General features: G+C 41.2%; 1 protein-coding gene across 5 annotated transcripts in view; it reads right to left on the bottom strand.

The window, feature by feature from the left end:
• Window positions 1-13670, bottom strand: part of BACH2 (BTB domain and CNC homolog 2) — a 344951-nt gene that overhangs the window by 190307 nt on the left and 140974 nt on the right. The window lies entirely within an intron of this gene.

Raw genomic sequence — 13670 nt, 5'->3', positions numbered from 1 at the left:
TGCTTTCTTTCTTCCTGCACGGACTGCTGTGGTGGGACCCCTCTTCAATCTTCCCCCAGGCCTCCTCTCCTCAGTTTCTCCCGACTTGAGAGAACCCTTCTAAAACCTAGATCTGGTGTAACTTCACTGCTCAAAATGACTGAAGTCTCCTTGCCCTGCTGACCAAGAAGAGAAAGGCCAAGTTTTCCAACCTTTCACAATCTGGCTCCACCAGCCCTTTCTGAGATCATCTCTCTAACACTTCCTTTTGAGCATCCTGATGCTGTTTCTGCAAGCCCTCAGCCACCTCCACGCACTCCACTTTTGCTCACACTGCCTACAATGCCCTTCTCCTAGACAGTGCTTTATTCATCTTTTATGGAACAGCTGAAATGTCACCCTCTTTAATAGATCCTGAGTGTGGGCTAACCCTGTTGGTTGGTCAACAAATACGAGGAACCTACTATGTGTAGGCATTGTCCTGTCCCCCACCCTGCTCAGTGCTTATAATCTCTTACCACTCAGCATGTTCAGTGCTCTGCTATGGCATTGATATAGACTTTATAGAACTCTTTATTCTGTTACAATATGAGTCTTCAGAGAGAGGCACCCTGGCTTATCTAGCGATATACACACACACACACACACACACACACACATATTTTAATATGCTTCTTGGTTCTTTTATTTTTTTAAATATATTTTATTGATTTTTTACAGAGAGGAAGAGAGAGAGATAGAGAGTTAGAAACATTGATGAGAGAGAAACATCGATCAGCTGCCTCCTGCACATCTCCCACTGGGGATGTGCCCGCAACCCAGGTACATGCCCTTGACTGGAATCAAACCTGGGACCTTTCAGTCTGCAGGCCGACGCTCTATCCACTGAGCCAAACTGATTTCGGCCAGCTTTATATCTTTTATGTCTGTACAGACCTCAGCACACTAAGCACTCAATAAATATGAAATGGATGAATGTTGTCCTGAAGAATCTTCATGCTAGAAAATACTTATAATTGTGTGAGCAATCCTATCTGCAAGCATGGAGATGATTTATTTAAAGGTAATATTTTCCCCTTCATTAAAAAAAAATCTGTACCTAAGGCTTGCTTGTCTTTTGGAAAAATCCCATTTATTCCTTGTGTACAACCCAAAGAAAGGCCTATATGTTTAGCTTGAATCCCTGGGATTTTGTACAGTGTTGGGTATTCAACAGTCACTCAATAGATACCGAAGACATGGAAGGAAGGAAGAATGGAGGAAGGGAGGAAGGAGATAGAGAGTTAAATGAAAGTTTGGGTGCCAAGAGAAGAGCTGGAAGTGAAGGCTATTTTCCCCAAGAAGCTACGGCTCAGGCAGCTGCTAGCAAACGTGGGTCTGACCCCAAAGGAGAAAGCGGCATCAGGCCAGGAGAGGGTGATCCTGGCTGGGCCTGTTGCAACCAGGCAGGTTTCCATCTGCAGGTTAGGGAAGGCACCTCTGGGAACGCCCCTCTTCCAGAATGACAGGCCTGAGATATTTAAATGCTGACGCAGACACTGGGTGGGTGAGTAAGCCCCATTGAAGGGAGAACTAAAGCCAACTTCTTCAAATATTCTGGAAGCAAGCATAAATAAATCAGTAATCCTTCCTGACACACTCCGTTTGGCGAGCTGAGTCTCCTATTCACCTTCCATGCAGGTGAGCAAACACATGCTTTCGAAAGGAAACAGAAACCAACTCATGTTGAAACTTCCCAGAGATCATCCTGGATGTAAAGCACTTCTGCCAATAACCAACCAGGAGCTTGACTCCCCAGACAAATACAGAGCGAAGCAGCAGTACCCTTGCAGGCTGAAATCTCTGCTTACCATGGATGTACCACCCAGAGATCATGACCTCTCTGCCCACTCCTGAAACCCTTCCCCTCCCAACACACACTGAGATTACAGTGGTGATTCAAGGTGCAGATTTAGGGGAAGAAGAGACTAAATTAGACAATGTATGTAGGAGGGACCAGAGCATGCTGTGTGGCACACAGTGGGTCCTCTTGAAATGTTTTTATTTTTAAATTAAATTTAAAGAGACAATAAAGGAGAGAACCGATCACCTCATCTATACTTGGAATTTCTCAAATTACTCAGAAGAACACTTAAAAAATTCCAGGAAGACAGAGAGTATGCAACCCCTGTCAAAATAACATTAAGTGCTGAAACACAGACAAAGATAGATAATTAACTGCTACTAGCTTAGATGAAAATGTCTGCAATGTTATGTAAGTGCTTGGGTGATATAAAGCATTTGGAGGTAAACTTAGGAAGGTGTGGGGGTAGGGAGTGGAGAGGAGAGGTGTTTACAGAAGTAGCACACTGTCAGCTTTTTACAAAACTAGTCCACACAGAAAACTTTTCAAGTGCAAGACACTTAGAACATGCACAAAGCTCCCTCAGAAGGATGAAAAAATGCCGGACAAGGTTTCCTGAAGGTCCCTCGAGGGTCTCTTTCTGCAGGTATATCCTTTAAAACTGCAGGGAGTGACATTCTCCTAATGTGACTGATGTGCCAGGCCGTTAAGTCAAGTCTTTCACATTAAAATATGTGAATCCATCATTAAGTATCCCTCTGACTAATTCGGACCTTTTGACCCACTCAGCTGCAAGGAATGGTACCGCCAAGAAAGAAAGATGTCATCTTCCAACAGGACATGAACGGATTTGCCCAGAAAGGGAAAACACCTGGGTTGAAGCAAGATAAGATCAGGTGTGGAAGGCAGCTGGGGAGAAACTGGGAGAAATGACAATGTTCTTGAGCGACTGGCTAAGCCATTTTGAGACCTCTTCTCTTTGACATCCAACAAATTTTCAATTGTGGCATGTCAACCGTGGAATCAGAAACAAATTGAACTTGAATAAGAGTTTGAAATGAGAACTTTTGCTTTAAATTTTTTACATTAAATTCCATGTATCGATGTATGTGCACAGAAAGAGAATCCCAAAGAGTGGAAAGATGAAGGATTTTTCTTAAAAGATTAAATTCAGGGACAGTGAGTTTGAAGTTAAATTTTACTAAGCTGGAATTAATATTCTTGCATCACCATGCACAACCAAAGCAAACCCACAGAAACACAGAAGTGATGCTATAACACCGTGTTCCACTCCAAGTCATTGTGTATTGACCCAGGTCATGGCCGTGTGTGTGTGTGTGTGTGTGTGTGTGTGTGTGTGTGTGTGTATGCGCAATGGTCCTTGTTTTCTAGTGGTATCTGCCCTCAAGGACTCCAGCTGATGGCTCTAAACAGAGGCACTGATTCTGTCACTGACACAGTGTGAAAGTTCTTTAAAATGAACTCTAAAGGCAGAAGTGTCTAAATTGGCCTTAATGACCCCATGAGCCAAAGCCAAAGCTGATAATCAATCTAAGACCTTGTTCTAAACTAGAAGGCCACCTATACTTAAACAGACAACTGGTCTCAACAGAGAAAGAAGTTAAAAAAACTGAAAAAAGTAAGTAGATGCATTATTTCAACCTGAATAATCAAATGCCTTAATATACCCAGTAAGCCATTTCTGGGTTCTGTGTGTTGTTGTTTTTTTAAGTGCCCAGGATGGATATTAGGGTTGCAATTTACTAAAAGACTGGGTAATGTTAAATTCACCACTTGTCTTATAAAGACAGTCTGAGAATGAATAAGAAGGAATGGTGCATAAAACCAACTCAGAAAAAGTGGTTTGAAAATAAAGATTAAAAAATACAATCCACTTCAGAATTTAGACCCAATGACAGAAGAAATAAAAAGGCCTACAATAGCCTCCAAAAGATGCAAGTCAAAGAAAATACACCATAGCTTATCGCCAGTCTCACATTTTTACTACTTCTTAAAAAAAAAAGCATTTTTTTCCCAAAGGGGTAGAGGCAGAAATAGTAAATACCAAGCGTAGAGAAAAGAGGAAGTCAGTCCCTTACATAGAAATGGGTGACTTGCTCTATGCGGTATTAAAAATTGCCTTAACAAGAATGGGGCAGTAATAAAAATAAATTATTTCCCTTTTTGCAAAGCATGCGAGGGTAGGAAATTGACCCAAACTGCCAGAGAAATGAGGAAGCATCCTTTTCACACTGTCCTCAGAATGCGATTTCATAATTTATCCCTTCCTCAGATGCCCTTTCTGCCACGTCCCTGCTCTCTGCTCTTGAGAGCTGTCCTCTCACCAAGCTCCTCAATTAAATTATCTCACGTTTTGCTCTGATCTGCTGTTCACAGCTTGTCACATCGCTATACCATAAGCCTTCCCACAAGCTGCTGAAACCGCACACGAAGGGAGCCGTTCAGCTGCTCACTGGGCCCCCAATCCTGGCCCAAGGCGGGTGGCACTCAAACTGCAGCTCCATTGTCTGGAGGAGGGAGTGTGTGCGTATCTGCAAGGCAGACCCACTGGCTCTTCCTCTGAGGAGTGTGTGTGTTCACGTCCTTAACAATTATGAAATGTGCTGTGATCAATCTACTGAAGCAACAATCTGTGTCCCACATAGTCAAGTAGAAAAAATAAAAATTGTACTTGTCTTCATCCTGCTGGATAAAAAGAACAGGCAATTTTCTCCTGAGCATTTGGAAAAGAATCAAGTTGTGTAGTTACCACATGCGCTCTGCTTTTTATCTTTTCATTCCTAAAAAATGAAGATAATGGATGAGCCTTTGAGTCTGTGAGACATCTTTTCACAAAACAGTATTTGAAGAAAATGTTACAGAATATTCAGTCTAGAATGACATGAATTATCCAGAATAGTGATACCATGAACCTACATACCAAATTAAAGTATTAAATCAAAAGGCTAATAACAGAGAAAGGAGAAAATATTGTTGCAAAATGAGACGAGATGAAAGGAAGAGACGCAGATGAGATTCTCCAGCTGGATGAGACAGGTGCAGAAAGGCTCTTCCCAGAGGGCCGACCCTTCCAAGAAACAGTGCATTGATTTACAGGTGGCAATTTAGAGGGGGCAAAGGCAGCCAGCGGCTAATAAAGAAGAATTCTGCAGGAGCCAGGGAGCTGCCCTATGCTAAGAGTTTAAAAACATAGTGGACGTGGAACCAGATCCATCAATGAGTAGGGAAAAGCACTGGTTTTTTAATTTTTTTTCTCTCCCTCTCATTTTTCCTCCCCAAGTAGTTCTACTGGTCCCATCAGGAACCAAGTGGTCAAAGCCTCATGTGCCCTGAGGGGAGGAAAGAACTAGATCCATCCTTTTGGTGGGTGATGTGACAATATGGTACCAAAAACCTTAAAAATGTGCACGGCTTTCAATCTGATAATTGCATTTCAAGGCTGTGTGAAAAGATATGTGCACGAGGATGCTGTCTGCTGCTCTCTTTATAATGTCCTGCCTTATTTATAATAGTGGGGGAAAGCAGAAACCACCTAGGTGTCCAGTAATAAACCATAATCCATTCACACACAGCATTCTAGGAGGACACCTGAAATGATGCTGTAGGGATATTTATAGTATGACATTATGACACTGAAGAAGGGTGTTATTAAGAAATGGGAATGTAGTGATTAAGTTTTTGTCTCACACACACACACACACACACACACACACACACACACTCAGCATTGTAGGGTACTCTCATGATGGACACAGTAGTTTCTAGGGGCGGTCATATTATGAGTGCTTTGAGTTTTTCCTTATCTGCTTCTTTAAAAAATATATTTAATAAAAATGTGGTGCTTTTTGTGAAAGAGAAAAACCAATGAACACTTTTTAAAAGGAACGAACTCAGGTGGCGGTCTCATGTACAGAAACCTACCAAATGTCAGGGGCTGGCAGGGCCGTGAGCCCCGAGTGGCCTCCTTCATTTGACAGGCAAGGAGCCAAATGCATGCAGAACAGGAAGGTCCTGGCCTCAGAAATGCTCAGGAAAGGAGGTGAGGCAGTCATGGCAAGGAGGGAACAGAGGCCGTGAAAGGCTGCGCCCCAGCGGGCTGAGTAGGTCAACACAATGGAAGTGAGAAGCATGTGTGATTTGGGCGCAGAGGTTCAACAGAGTTGAGAGGGAGTACCCGGTCATGCTAGATTTTGGAACGATAATGAGTGGGAACTTAAAATTAGGAGACTAGATAGAGATATGGCAGGGGCAGGGAGTTAACATTTTCCAGCACTTTCACATAAAAGACTCATGTTAACTTATGCAAGCCTCTAAATAACTCAGAAGATACCAGTACTCCCCATTTCACAAGTAAGGACACTAAACTTAACGTCCCCAGCACTGGTCACAAATCTGCCACGTGACAGAGCTGTGGTGTGCTCTCAGGGTGGACTCCACGCTACACATTGCCTCCCGTGTTCTGTCTCCTGAGAGAAATACCTTGGTTCACACAGGGTACATATCAACTGAGGCATCTGGAGTTTCAATTGCAACAAAAATCTCAACTGGTGAGTCAGTAATGTGGGGGATGCCCACAGCAACACCCGGCCCAAACTAGCCTTGCGCAGTGATATATTCATGGAACTGGGAAGGCCTGCTCACCCTGAGCATGGCAGGAGAAGAGAGAAAAGGGAAAGAGTGATATTTCAAAAATCCTTTTTCGGATAGATAATGCCTTTTTATCTTCCCCTTACAGATAATAAGAAACGTGTGCTCCTTTCCTTCTAATACATCCCTCAGAGTTCCAATTAGTGCTGTCCTTGAACTACCAGAGTCCTCAGCGGCAGCATTAACAGTGACCTTAGGTAATAGCAGCGCTATCCTGGCTATTATTTGGAGGGAGCATTATAGCAGGCACGGAATTACCTCCTCTCTTTTGGCCTTGGAAATGGACAGCAGAGAGTCCAGATCCTATTAAATGGGAGGTCTTAGCCACCTATTATTAGCTACTTGCAGAAACCAACACATGATCACTCTCCTTCAAGCCTTAAAGTACTTGTCTTATTGCAGGGTTAGTAAAAACATTACTTCTCGTCCCTTTCTTATTGCTCTGAATATCTCAGAGGGGTCTGCTTAGGACCACATCTTCTCTGTGTTTATTCTTGACCATCAGTCAGCAACCAAACCCCATGGGCTTACTTAAAAGTAAGTCATATTAGTACAAAAGGCTTTTAAATATATATATATATATATATATATATATATATATATATATATATATATACATATTTTATTGATTTCAGAGAGGACAAGAGAGGGAGAGAGAGAGAGAGAGGGAAACATTAATGATGACAAAGAATCAGTGATCAGCTGCTGCCTGCACGCCCCACACTGGGGATTGAGCTTGCAACCCGGGCATGTGCCCTGACCGAGAATCAAACTGTGACCTCCTGGTTCATAGGTTCAACTACTGAGCCACGCCGGCCGGGCCAAACGTTTTGCAGAAAAGAATAGACTATAATTTTGCAATCCCCTTCATGTTAGTGACTTAGTACTTTAGAAATTGGTGCGACTTCTAAATGGTAACCATTAACCACATATGACTACTCAAATTTAAATTGAATGAAGTTAAAAATACAGTTCCTCAGTCACACTATTCACATTTCAGGTGCTAATAACCACATGTGGTTAGTGGCTATTGTACCGGACAACACAGATATAAACCATTTCTGCCACTGCAGAAAGTCCTATAGGACAACGCAGCTAGAGAGCAACAGATAAACAAATTCTGAAACACGCGTTCTTCCGTGCCAGGCACCGTTCTGAACTTCTGGAATCTTCACTATGGCTCCATGAGTGATGTAGGGCTTGTGGCTGTTCCCATATCACAGATGAGGAAACTGAGGCACAGAGAGACTAAATAATCTGATTCCGCTGTCCCACCATATCCAAACTCACCAACCCCGCCCCCCCCCCCCCGGCCCTGCCCTGCAGTGTCTCTCATACCCGTGCCCGTGTTTGTCATCTCATACACTACTCTTCTTTAGGCTCCTAATGGACAATTGATGTACCCTTCTAACTGGCTGCCCTGTTTCAACTCTCCTTCTCTATCATCAGCAGGACCAAATCATTGATGATTATTCTGTGACAGATAAACCTTCAATGGAGCCTCATAGTCTCCTGAATTAAGGTCAAATTCTTCAAAGGCATTTTCAAAATTGCCTACAATATCATCCCAATTTTTCTTTGTAGTCATATCCTCTCTACTATCTAAGACTTATCAATAACTAGGGCCACTGCATTAGTTCAGGTCTGCTGAGAAGCAGGCACTAACCTGGGGTTGAATCTGTAAAGAGGTTTCTTGGGGAAGGTGCAGGGGTAGGCAGGAAAAGTCTGCAGACCAAGATGTAGGCCTGGCTCTGTGTGAAAGAGGAGGAAGGAAGGGGAGTGGGCCGCCTTCAAGTGGCGTGCACTTCTAAGAAAGGTTCAGCCCTGCCAATGGGAAGTCCTTGCCGCAAAGTGTCTCAGTGGAGGACCCCTGTCTTGCTGGAATGGACACAGCTTAGCACCCTCACTGTGCATGATGGCTGGTTGGGAGTGGCCCCTGGGAAGCATGGCATGGGGCCAAAGTGCGGTGAGTCCAGAGGGGCCACAGCTGGGGACATCAGTCAGTTGTGCTCCCTAAAGCAGGAGAGGTGAGTGGTGCATTTTTATAGCCACCACAATCATTCGTTGCATAATTGACCATTTAACTGGGACTCTTAAGAGTGGAAGAGGGCACTGTTAATAATTACACTGGGGCAACAGGTGGTGGCAGGGACCACCCCAGGCCAATTGAAATTTATGGTCACGCTGCCACAACCTATGCATCAAAGAGCCCACTCCATGTTCATCAGCACAGATCCTTCCACTTTCTGACATCCCTTCATTCTGGAATTGCTTTATAGCCCCAAATGTTGCTATAGAAATCTTAGGCATCTTTTAAAAGTGACCTCAAATGTCACCTTCTGAATATCATCTTCTCCTTGGAACCTCTTCATGTGTACCTTTCTTGAGATTCTGATCCTATTCCGGTTATATATTTTAATTCATTTTGAATTATCTCATTCCTGCCATCAGACAGTAAGATCCCCAAGGGCAGGAACTACATTTTTTTCTGGTTTGGTTTTCTCTTTGGTGACTAGCACAATGTCTTGTGCAAACAGCAGGCGCCCATGGAAGGCACACCCTCAGCTCTACAGAGTGTGCCAGCATCAACTTTCTTCTTTTTTTAAAAAAAATATTTGTATTGATTTCAGAGAGGAAGAGAGAGGGAGAGATAGAAACATCAATGAGAGAGAATCACTGATCGGCTGCCTCCTGCACACCCCCTACTGGGGATCGGGCCCGCAACCCGGGCATGTGCCCTTGACTGAAATCAAACCTGGGACCCTTCAATTCCACAGGCTGACGCTCTATCCACTGAGCCAAACCAGCTAGGGCCAACATCAACTTTCTTATGGCGTTTCTGTTTTAAACAAATACTTGCATCATTTTGTATTTCTTAAAGACAATTTTTTTTCTACATCTTTATAGTTCAGACAGAGAATTCATATATGAGCCAACCTTGGTGAATGACTTCTTTTATGATTTGCTAATTACTTTGTCCTTTTTCAGCTGAAAGCCTACACTGAATTACTTCAAGTTCGCCTCAAAAGGGGACTAACAAATTGCCGAATGTAATTTGCACTTTAAACAATAAAACTATTAATGGCATTTTAGCAAGAACAGCCATTATTCTCTTTGCAGCAATAAATCAGCATTTTATCTGTTATACATTGCTTGGTCAGTGTCAAATGGCTCCAGAATAAATCATTTTCTCCTTTCTGCTGTCTGATAAAGAAAGCAGGCAGAAGGCAACCCTTGTTCTGCATTCCAGGCATATCATTTTCATGCCTCACCAGTCTGTAATTTATTTCCAGTGATAAACTTCTTGTTGTCCTACACTGGTCAGTGCTCACACATGTCCAAATACACACGAGAAGACACAGATACTTCTTCAATATTAACACCAGGGCTTCCAGATGAAGGGCTCAGGGGCCATCCATAGTAAAATTTGGTGCCTATTACAGATTTTAGTAATGGGGCAGTTGTAAAGTAAAGAGAAAATGTTCTCATAATAAGACTCTATTTTTCAGCCCCACCTCCAGATATGGTTGTAAATACCACACAGTCATTAAATAGGACGTAGAGTTATCCTCTTAAGATTAAGCTATTCTATTTTCACATTTCTAACTAATATACCACTTAATAAATTCTATTTAAAAAAATCCCTTGCAATGAAATTGTCTTGATTCTATGATTTATTTTTCGTACTTCTGAATATAGCACAATACAGTACCACAAAGTAGGTGCCTGATGAATATTTAAGTGAATGAGCTAATAGATGAATGCTTTTCATTTAGTCTGCTTAAGTCACATTAGTTCACAGTATTATTCATTCATCAAAACTAAATACTACCATGTCATCTACATTTATTACAAGCTGGTCCATCTTCTCCATGTTAAGATTTACTGATATTTGGGAGTTATGCCTACTGCCAGTTACAGTGCTAACATTTCAAATATATGGAATACTTCACAAATATTATTATGGATAATGGTGATTAGTTGCTTTTAATATCCTAGAGAGAGTGAGAGAAAACAGACTTAAGCTACAGCATAAGAGATTTAAGTTAGATAAGAAAGCGTGTTGTGACATCAAATCTAATTGACCACTATAGTGGATTAATGAGGGAAGTTAGAAACCTCTCTCAGAAATCTTTAGAAATAAGATGTAATCTCATCAATTCATACACTATGAAATATGCCCCCATATAAAGACAGGGGAATTGATTCCAATAGTCTTTGAAAGACAGGTATATTTATTAAGCGTATATCTAAAATAACAATTTTCTGGAATATGAATATTTCACATAAAATATTCATATCAATTCAGATAATCAAGGACAGGAATTAAATACCAAAGAAGTGACTTCTAGTTCTTGTGTCTCATTTATTATGTGGTTTGGGGCCAAACATTGTACCTTGAAGATCCAGATTCTTTTCCAATTAAATGCAAATAATCCTATTTCTAACTACCCACTCTTCAAAATAAAGTGCAATTAACTTTGTTGAATAAGTTATATTCTGAACAAATAAGCAATAGCAATATTTGATTCCTATAATTTGTTTCAATACTAAATCCTTATTCATTGTCCTGAAATAAATTGTACTATTTAAATAAAGAAAAGTGTTTATCACACTGGTAACAATTAGAAAAGAAATGCTAATAGATAAATTTTAGCTTGTGGTAATTAAGTGAATAGCAATCTGACAAAGAATTTATATTTAAAATCCAGGCACTTTACTGTATTTATAGTAATCGCTCTCCACATTGATACTCTTACTGTGGAACTTTATTAATACCACAGCTGAATCTATCATTTCAAAATTCCCAGGCACAAGGCATTGAGAAAATGAAAAACACTTCCTCTATGTTATGGAGTTTAGAGAAAATAATGCTTTTTTAACCACTGGGATATATTCTCCTCCTCAAGGCTCAAATGACAAATTTTTTAAAAATCATGGTACAGACTATGCAATTCATGTCTACACTGCTTTTGTGATAGGACTCCTGTTACAAGAAAATGCACATATATTACCTTTTTACTGCTTAGATACAGATCTATTTTGATTGTGGTCATCAGAGCCTGAAGAGTCTAAAAAAGAACACATTATTCCATTCTCTGTCTCTTTTAAGATAAAGACATTGGACTACAAAGATGTTTTTCTCAACAGCTCAACTCCCTGCTCAGAGAAAGCAGCATTTTGGGTGGGGAGCTCAGAAGGAAGCAACCAGGGCTTTGCAGAGTAGGTCACACGTTCCAGCGGCAGACGTGCGCCAGAAGACGGGAGTATGTGGGTTACAAAGCACAGAGGAAAGGTGACATTGAAATGAATAGAATGAATTCATGGGGAGAATTTGACAAGGTTAAAGGGATAGAAGTGGAAGATTCCAACCATGTCAAAAAAGTCAACTTTTAGGAAAAGGGCAGCAAATAGTGTCTTAACAGCATCAGAACATTAGAAGTGAGAGCAATCTTGAAGGTTATTTGGAGACTAATCACCCTTAACAGACGAGGAAACAGGCCTAGAGAGAGTATGTGACTTTCTCAAGATCATTCTATTGTAGGAGGCGACAGAAGCACACTGCACAATTCAGAATAATGAGTGACAGGTCCAGGGCCAGACCTTGCAATGAGCCAGGGTAGCTGCCCACTCCCTCTGGAAGACCCTCTCTCTAAGTGTTCCAGGCTTGTGGCTTGTTCCCAAGATCTCCAGGCTGAATCAGGTGAGTGACAGGAAACAACAAGTAAGGAATAGAAGAACATCTGCCAATGCTCAAAATGTATTTATTCTGAGCAATAAAAGCAAAAATAAACAAATGGGACTACATCAAAACAAAAAGGTTTGAAGGAAACCATCAACAAAATGAAAAGACAATCTACTGAATGGGAGAAGTTATCTGAAAGTAATATATCCAATAAGGGGTTAATATCCAAAATATATAAAGAACTTATACAACTCAACATAAAAACAACAGCAAAGAGTCCAATTAAAAAATGGGCAGAGGACCGGGATAGACATTTCTCTAAAAAAGACACGTAGATGGCCAACAGACATATAAGAAAATGCTCAATCACTAAACATCAGGGATATGCAAATCAAAACCACATGAGGTATCACCTCACACCTGTCAGAATGGCTATTATAAAAAAAAATCAACAAATAAATATTGGTGAGAATATGGAGAAAAGGGAACCCTTGTGCACTGCTTGTGTGATTGTAAATTGGTGCAGTCACTATGGAAAACAGTATGGAGGTTCCTCAGAAAACAAATTAAAAATAGAACTACTATACAACCCAGCAATTCCACTTCTGGGTATTTATGCAAAGAAAAAGAAAACACTAATTCTAAAACATATATGTACCTCGATGTTCTCTGCAACATTATTTACAACTCGAGGCCCGGTGCACAAAATTCATTCATGGGGTTGGGGGGGTTGTCCCTCAGCCTGGCCTGCACCCTCTTCCAATCTGGGACCACTGGCTCCTAACTGCTCATTTGCCTGCCTGCCTCATTGCCCCTAACTCCTCTGCCTGCCTGCCTGATCACCCCTAATCACTTACCTGCCTACCTGATCGCCCCTAACCACTCTGCCTGCCTGCCTGATCACCCCTAACAACTCACCTACCTGCCTGATTGCCCCTAACTGCCTTTGCCTTGGCCCCCGCCACGGCAGCTTCGTCTGGAAGGAGGTCCGGAAGGTTGTTTGGCTGTCTTGTCTAATTAGCTTATTATGCTTTCATTATTATAGATAGCTAAGATATGGAAGCAACCTAGGTGTCCATCAATAGATGAATGTAGGTATGTATGTACATGTGTATAGTATATATGTATACATATGTACATATCCATAGCATATATACACACACACATATGTATATACATATATACACAAATACACACACAATGGGAAATTACTCAGCCATAAAGAAGGAAATCTTGCCATTTGAGACAACGTGGATGAACTTAGAGGGTATTATGCTAAGTGAAATATATAAGAGAAAAACAAATACCATAAGAAATCAATTATATGTGGGATCTGAAAAAACAAATGAACAAACAAGACAAAACAGAGATTCATAGATACAGAGAACAAACTGATGGTTGCCAGAGGGGAGTTGGGAAGATGGGTGAAAAAGGTGAAAGGAAATGACAAACTTTCAGTTGTAAAATAAATAAGTCAGCAGGATGTAATATACA

The sequence above is a fragment of the Myotis daubentonii genome, chromosome 6 (assembly GCF_963259705.1).
Source record: "Myotis daubentonii chromosome 6, mMyoDau2.1, whole genome shotgun sequence".
Classification (NCBI taxonomy): Eukaryota; Metazoa; Chordata; class Mammalia; order Chiroptera; family Vespertilionidae; genus Myotis; species Myotis daubentonii.
The sequence above is the reverse complement of the archived record's forward strand: the minus strand, read 5'-3'. Positions and strand labels throughout refer to the sequence as shown.